This window comes from Notolepis coatsorum, assembly GCF_963971535.1.
Source record: "Notolepis coatsorum genome assembly, chromosome: 4".
Lineage (NCBI taxonomy): Eukaryota > Metazoa > Chordata > Actinopteri > Aulopiformes > Paralepididae > Notolepis > Notolepis coatsorum.
The window spans coordinates 28680569-28689611 of NC_140168.1; positions in this window are offsets into that span (position 1 = coordinate 28680569).

The window sequence follows — 9043 nt, forward strand, 5'->3', positions numbered from 1 at the left end:
TCTATGTAGGACATGTTTTGTCCCAACTCTCAAGAATCAGTGATATATATAAAGTGAAGAGTGCAGAGATCCAGTACGGACTAGTGCAGTGCAGTCAGTGCAGTGTCACTTGGGGGCAGAGGAGGGGGGGGGGGGGTACAGAGGGGGGGGGGGACCTGAGGCATTGATCAGCCTGGCGGCTGAGGGGAAGAAGCTCAGTCTGTGTCGAGCTTTCACAGCCTTTGGGATCCTCAGCCTTCTCCCAGAGGGGAGCAGGGTGAAGAGGCTGTGACCGGGGTGGGATGGGTCGGCCATGATCTTCCTCGCCCTCTTCAGCGCCCTGGAGTCGTGCAGAGAGAGCGAGCGAGCGAGAGAGAGAGATATTGCAACTATACCTTGTTGTTAAGTTGGCAGCAGGCAGAAGGGCTTGATAAAGTATATCCACTCCACTGTCCAGACTGTGTTGATGTCCATTGTCCATGCATGTCCACACTGCATCCATATATAGCTTGTTGTTAGCCAACAAGTACTGTGTGAGTGAAGAGCTGTGTCTTTGTCCATTTCCGCAAACTACCTGGCGTTCTATCGCCATGCTCTAAGACAAACTCTAACCTTAACCAACTTTGAAAGAGTGCCTAAGCTTAACCGTCGAAAGAACTTGCCGTCACGCTCTAAGACAAATAGCTGCATCACAACAGCATAGAGAGACTATCTACTGTAACTAACCAGACTCTGGCGTTGGCCAATCAGAGAGAGCGTCTCCGCGAAATGCGGCTACGGAAAAAACTGTCGTCGGCCAATCAGAGAGCGTCTCCGAGAAATGCGGCTACGGAAATTATAGACGCTGCTGCTTAGACCGCTTCAAAACGCGCCCATGTTCCATCATAATACATCATATTTCAACGCACAGCGCGTTACGCACTGATTGGCTGCGACGGATACAGAGATGAAACAGTGCACGGCGTGCACGCGCACTCAAAGCGCTATTGCGTCTAGCCCGAGAGAAATACGGCTAGGAGAAATGCGGCTACGGTAACAGAACGTATTCTCTATCAGACTGTGCCGCCCATGGATGCACGACGAGGACTCCGAGTTCTTTAATTACAGATGGCTGTTTATTGATGCAAATTCTTGAAACAGGCTAGCTGGAGCTAGTTAGCATCATAGCATCAGGTTCATCACCACCGTAGAACTACAATGCAGGAAATAATAACAATCAATACTCATACAATTCAGTCAATAGAATTACAAAAACAAAACGAAAAGTGTGAATAAGCTCTACTAACCACTTTGGCCTGCTTGCAGCTCAATGGGAGGGGGTTATCTTCAAAACTCTAGTATATTAGTCTTTTAGCTTTGACAAATAAGTGCACAAATCTGCTGCGCTGTCTTCTCCTACATGTCTAGGCACGTTCTGCCAGATCTGATCAAACTACGGCAAGTCAGAGCGTGAGACAGGACGTGGTACGTCACATGAGATAAAATGAAATATAAAAATAAACATGCGCCCTCTATAGGCGACAGCTGCATTTACACTCCCACCAATCACATAACATGTGATTTTCAACATAACCATTTAAAACATCAGGAACCCTTTAAACATTGGGAACCTTTTAAACAAACCAAATACACAAAAACAAAAAAAAGGTTTCAATGAGCCTTTACTCTGCTTCCAGTAATAGTACCGTTTTGTGTATGGCTCTCTCTAAATAATGTGGCTGAGATATGCGTGCGCCTTTGTTGTCTAGTGTTGTGTCACTGACTAACAGCTTAACTCTTCTGACCCTATTGTCAGCAGCTAACTTCCACTGATTTCTTGGCAAGTTCTCATCTTGCTGGTATTTCTCCTGTCCTTGGTCCATTTTCTTCTGTGTTGCAGATTCAGCAGGTACTCCTTTCTCCACCTAGTCCAGAACTCATTTGACAGGAACTGAACTCTCTTCCATCTTTTCTGAAGATGGTCTTCTTTCACAAACTCTCCTGGTTTTGTTTTCTCTCCTTGTTGATGAGAATGTCTCTCTCCTTGTTGATGAGGTATCTCTCCTTGTTGAGAAGGTCTCTCTCCTTGTTGATGAGGTCTCTCTCCTTGTTGAGAAGGTCTCTCTCCTTGTTGAGGTCTCTCTCCTTGTTGAGGTCTCTCTCCTTGTTGAGAAGGGCTCTCTCCTTGTTGAGAAGGTCTCTCTCCTTGTTGAGAAGGGCTCTCTCCTTGTTGAGAAGGTCTCTCTCCTTGTTGAGAAGGGCTCTCTCCTTGTTGAGAAGGGCTCTCTCCTTGTTGAGAAGGGCTCTCTCCTTGTTGAGAAGGGTTCTCTCCTTGTTGATTCTCATCTTCATTCTTCACACCGTTTGCTGTAGCAGTGCATGGCTCTTGTCCAGTCAGAATGACAGGCTCTTCCTGTTCCTCTCGCTCACTCTCCACCCCAGGCTCTGAGTCTACACTCTCCTGAGGTCTAGAGACTGTCTTTACCCCAGGCTCGGAGTCTACACTCTCCTGAGGTCTAGAGACTGTCTTTACCCCAGGCTCTGAGTCTACACTCTCCTGAGGTCTAGAGACTGTCTTTACCCCAGGCTCTGAGTCTACACTCTCCCGAGGGCTAGAGACTGTCTTTACCCCAGGCTCTGAGTCTACACTCTCCTGAGGTCTAGAGACTGTCTTTACCCCAGGCTCTGAGTCTACACTCTCCTGAGGTCTAGAGACTGTCTTTACCCCAGGCTCTGAGTCTACACTCTCCTGAGGTCTAGAGACTGCCGGATTGGGGTTGGGTTGATACACTGGAGGCGCAAGAGGACGCAGTTCTTCTTGTGGGGTGAGAGCTAGCGAATGTGCTGAAGGATAGTGTAGAAGAGGTAACCACAGATGATCTTCTCCATCATCATTATGAACGCTTTCAGTGTAAACCTTTAGCTTTGCCTTAGCTGCATTGAGTTTCTTGAGTTCCTCTAACCGTTCCACTTCTCTTTTTCTCTTCTAGCTTTGTTTTTCTATCAGCACTTTCCATGATGAATAGAACTCTTTTCTTTGCGTTCTCTGTGTTTTTCTTGGCGTTCTCTGCGTCGTTCTTGGCATTCTCTGCGTCGTTTTCAGCCGACAGCCTTTCATCTTCCTGCTCCAGTCTTCGGATTTCTCCTTCTTGCTCATTCTGGTCTTTCATTATTTTTAGTACCTCTGTAGTTGCGGCTGCTTCCGCTGCAGCTTGTCTTGCGTTGTGTGACACTGAGATTTCAGAACCACCGTTGTTGAGGAACTGCTGAGCCCTTTTATTAGCAGTCCTGGTTCTCATCTTGTTGTTGAGGAACTGCTGAGCCCTTTTATTAGCAGTCCTGGTGAGCGATTGGCATGTATCATTCCTTCTACGGGTTTCTGAGTCTGGATGATCGGGATGTAAAGTGTCTCTCATTTTTAGATAAATACCATCAATCTCAATTTGGGCTGAATTTATTCTGGCCATGATCTCCATTAGGTCAGAGTCGTCCTTATACTTGATGGATTTTTTCAGTCTATTTATGTTGTGTTTCCACCTCTCATATGCCCTTTTGAAGTTCACTTTTAGATCCATCACCTTATCGTCTACAAGAGCCTGTCCCTTTTCAGAACGTGTCAGAGTGCTTTCACTTTTCCTAGGCTGTGTAGAATCTGCCTTAGTCAGAGGAGGCAAGTCTGATGTGGTAAATACGACTGGCTCACTATCGTCTAGCTTGTCTGTCTCAATCTGAGATTCAGTCTGCTCTATTTCACCCCTTTGTGACATGTTTACTGTGTAGTAAATAAATCAATTATGTATTCATTAAATATTTATGAACCATATCTATGGAATAAGAACTATGAACTGTAAATAGAGGGGTAGGCTAATTCAGTCTAAGAAATGTGTAAGCCTAATAATGAAAAGTGTCAACAAATGTCTTAAGTATTCAAAAATAAAATGCTTAATTTAGTTGAACATTGTAGGCTAATTCAAATCTACACTTTTTTCAATGTGAAATACAAATCACGAAAAATAGAAAAATAAACCATAGGCCTAGGTTTATATTATAGTAGCTTACTATACTGGGATATAACTAATAAAATGTGTAGGCTAATATGAAATTCAAAAACGAAATGAAAATGTAAGCCTATAGGCTATTATGAAAATGCAAGTATCAAGTTCGAATATACCCTTTATGATTGGCCTTTTCTAAATTAACCTTATAAAGCTAGACTTCATTAATGGATATCAACCATAACACTATTCTTAAATGGCCAAAAATATTAAACTGTAAACAACCTTATATACAGTCTCAAGAATGTGCGCACTTGCAATGCAATTGTAGCCTACAACAATACTTCTCTCTGAAAAGTCAATACCTGAGACGTGTAGTCAGTCAACTTGGTAAATGGCATTTGCCTATGCAGTTCAACTTCAATGTAGGGAAACGTCTGCTGCTTCTTTAAGATGGATGCTGTGAAATCTTACTGATACGTGGAAAAGTTCAGTGGCAGAGTCCTGTACACCAGGGCCGCGGGAACTATAAAACGGCAGGGGGTGCTGGGGGGTCGCCAGATGAAGATTTTTTTTTTTTTTTTTTTTTTTTTGCGGTCAGGCCACTGAACTTAGAAGCAGGCCAGGCCAGTGTTTCTATTTGCACCAGCGCAATAGTTAGATAACCTAGATGGGGAACAACCAGGAGATCACTGCAACTCACACAAGTTGGAGAACTATCTCTCTCTCTCTCTCTCTTGCTCTCACACACACACAAAGGGAGCCGCATGTGATTGGTGGAGGCGGGATCCTTACGAAAAACTGCTAATCATTGACACATGCTAGCCTGTAATAATCCCCCCCAGAAAAATGTACTTTGCATTTGATATATTGCAAATATATGCCATCACACACACTGGCATTTAAAGGGTTAGAATTATAAAATGAATATGTGGTGTTATGATCAGGGCTGAAGTTGAATAAAATATTGTATTTATCAATTACAAAAAACCTGTGTTGTTGCTAATCATACATATGCTAGCCTGTTTTTTAACAATAAGTTGTGATGCCATCACAAACACTGGCATTTAAAGGGTACAAATAAAAGAAATGCCTGCACCAGAATGCAGGAAATTAAGTCTTTGTAACAAAAAAACATCCTGGTGGGGGACCCCCAGACCCCCTGCTTAAAAAGTGGCCTGACTGGGGCTATATTTCCTGGCCTGAATGATTTCCCCAGTCCGGCCCTGGTTAAAAGCCTCCAATGCTTATTAGTGTGTGTGCGTTTGAACGTTTGCATGTTTCAACCATACATTTCCATTTAAAATAATGTTTTTTTACCTCCTATAATAGTGGGGGTCGCGGCTCTCTGACACCGTTTTTTTTGGGTCGCGGCCTGACAAATTTGGGAACCCCTGGTCTAGCCTGTACCCCCCAGACATGTTGCTGGCCCCGTCAAAACAGTATCCTATCAGCCTCTCCATGGGCAGGTCGAGGCGTAAAAGTATTTTATACACAAAAACAGCGTCTTGGCTGTTGTGTCTGGGCCGGGCATTGTAAAAACCCCAAAAGAAGTTCTGAGCTTCCAAGTTGTCATCGGCTAACTGTATATTACACGAGAATTGTTCTTTTCCAGTGAGTGACATCAGTGGTTCCGTCAGCGCTCAAGCCAAAGATTGGGCTTTTGGATGCTTTGCCTCTAATTTGTCGCTGAATATCATGGGCAAGCAGCTGTAAGATTTCGTTTTGGATGTTGTTGGACATCCAGTTGTCTCTCTTTTGGAGCCAATTCTTCAACTCGGGATCAGACTCGGTGCGCACTCTTTCCATCATGAGCTGCCATAACACCCCATCCCTATTTGCATCACCCCTCAGTGGAAGCCCCTGGCGCCCGAGGGGGGGTATAGGGGAACAGACTCAGTTAACTCTTCAATACCTGATGCTGAGGCTGAACCTGTCGTCTCTGTCTCTCTCTGACGTTTATCAGATTTAGTGGGACTGTCACTGGGACCGGCGGGACGTTTCGAAAATAAATCTGATATTTTTCTTTTCTGCGAGTGAGACATTCTGTGCTAGCAAAGTCTGACTACTAGCTCAAATCGACTGACTGCGCAAGCACTGTATCACAGTAGCTCAGTGGTTCGTGGCGCGTGGGAAGGGCGGGAGACGGGAGGTGAATACAATTAGTTGTTTCACCTGTCATTCAATCAGTCTGTGACAGTCTGTCATCACTCGAAAATCTACTCGGTTTTACACGTATGATTGTGTACATACAGTAGTGTAATGAATGAATGAAAACTTTATTTAACAGATTGGAGAATGGCTACAATACAGTACGGCTCAATACACACAATATTAAAATGGTGACGTGCTTTGAGCAGGATAAACTTATAATATACAGTGTTACAGTTATACAGTTACAGTATATACAAATATATAAATACTGCCATAAATTTTTTTTTTTTTTGCAATAATTGAGAGGGGGTGCTGCAGCACCCCCCGCACCCCCCCTTCCCGCGTCCCTGCTGTACACGCGCCCACCTCGAGCCGTCTTCTTCCACGAGCTCGCTTGTTTAGCCGTGTGCACACTGCTGCCACTCCTTCCCAGCACAAAAGTTCCCCAGACATGACGATACATCTTCGACTGTAGACAATCCTCTACCCGACGTCCTCATAGCCAACGCGATTCATTTCTCACTTGGGAGTCTTCAACTTCACAGTCCAGTGTTCTACTGTGCCGCCCATGGATGCACGACGAGGACTCAGAGTTCTTTAATTACAGATGGCTGTTTATTGATGCAAATTCTTGAAACAGGCTAGCTGTGGAGCTAGTTAGCATCATAGCATCAGGTTCATCACCAGCTTAGAACACTTTGGCCTGCTTGCAGCTCAATGGGAGGGGGTTATCTTCAAAACTCTAACATTTTAGTCTTTTAGCTTTGACAAATAAAGTGCATAAATCTGCTCAAGTTCAAGTTCAAGTTCTTTAATAGTTGTCATACAGAAGTACAGAATACTTTCATACAAAATGCTTCTTACTGTTACGCTCCAGAGACTGTGCTAGACAAGATAGTATCAAATAACATAATAACATAATATAGCATGAATTTAGAAGAAGAAAATGAGGTCACAGTTGTTCGGTATAGACATATGTACAATGTTCTGAGTTACCATATAATATACAATACACAACTATGCAGTGTACTAATGTACAGTACTATCTAGTGCAAAGCAGAAATGGGATGAGGTACAATTTTAGGTACAATTTACAGTAAGGTGTACGAGTTGTAGTGCAATCCTTCATCCATAAATATAAAGTGTGGGGAGTGGGTGCTACAGTGTGTTTGTTTAAAGTGGGTGTGTGCTATAAAGTGTGTGTAGTGGGTGCTACAGTGTGTTTGTTTAAAGTGAGTGTGTGCGTGTGGATGTGTGTGCTATGTGTGTTTGGTGGTTGTTGTTGTGTAGTGTTCATTCATTGTTCGTTTAGCAGCCTGATGGCCTGGGGATAGAAGCTACTTCTGAGTCTTTCTGTGCTCGCCTTGAGACTCCTGTATCGCTTGCCTGAATACTGCCATACATTTTTTTTTTTTTTTTTTGCAATAATTGAGAGGGGGTGCTGCAGCACCCCCCGCACCCCCCCTTCCCGCGTCCCTGCTGTACACGCGCCCACCTCGAGCCGTCTTCTTCCACGAGCTCGCTTGTTTAGCCGTGTGCACACTGCTGCCACTCCTTCCCAGCACAAAAGTTCCCCAGACATGACGATACATCTTCGCACTGTCTTCTCCTACATGTCTGGGCACGTTCTGCCAGATCTGATCAAACTACGGCAAGTCAGAGCGTGAGACAGGACGTGATACGTCACATGAGATTAAATGAAATATAAAAATAAACATGCGCCCTCTATAGGCGACAGCTGCATTTACACAGACAGTGAGTCACTTCCTGTTCAGGAAAATGATTATTTATATTTGATATATTAACACTTTGATCGCCATGGGTTAAATTCATAATTTACCATCCCTCGCCAGCTCTATTTGTCTATGGAGAAGTTCCCCTTCTTTGCAGGGCTATAACTTTTTAAATTCTATTGCTACATTGCCATTATTATGGCCCATTCAATGTCCTATATGTATTGTTCAGGGTGTAGCAACGTTAAACTTTTTCATTCACATATTCATACTAAAATATGGTCTAAAGTATAAGTATGTTTTTATCGTTTTCTGCAGCTTTCTTCAGAACGTGATTTATAGCCCTAAATGCATTATATTGATGATGAAATATACAGTTTGGTAGCGATCGGCGCGAGATGAAAAATGTCAACTGGACGTACTTCTAGAATGATCTACGTATGATCTGATGATGACCGGATGGGCGGGGGATCGTTTATAATTCCGTGGGCAACGTTAGATGATTCATCCAGAGTGGGTCATATGTTCATCATAGCAGTTTATATTGAACACGTTAGAATATAACGCTGAATCTTACCGTATGTTCCTCGCGCCGTTGGACGATCAGCGTGGAGTAGACCGTTTTCGATTATGGGATGTAGAAATGCCCGATCCATTTCCAGGTTGTATAATAGTATATACGTCCAAATAACGTTGTTTATTGAGTTAGGGCGAGCGATCTATTATCCAGTGTTTCAAGATGGAGTCGCGGGAGCTATAGAGAGTGGCCGGACCACATTTGCATGAGTACTACTGGTTCAAAGGTTAATATCCGGTTGGCGATCTGCCGATCGGCCACCAGATGGCGCTCTTGAACCGCTAGAGAGTTGAGAACAGATCACACTTGTGTCTCAGGGCCCCGGAAAGGAAATATGATTTTGATGACAGATTTTTGAAATATTGACATCAAAGACAAGTTAAGGCGTCCTCGGCGGAATGAGCATGGCGGGGAATGACGAGTTCCGGCGTTTTCGGCGGTTAAAGTGTTAACGTTATATTGTGCATTGGAAACACAAACATACTGAGTAAATATTATTAATTTTAAACATGTTTATATTATTTATAGGGCTATAAAACAAAAAACAAAACAAAAATATTTCTTATTCTTCTCTCTTTTAACCAGGGTTAACCAGGGGGGGCGGCGCCCGAGCGCCCCTAGTGGCC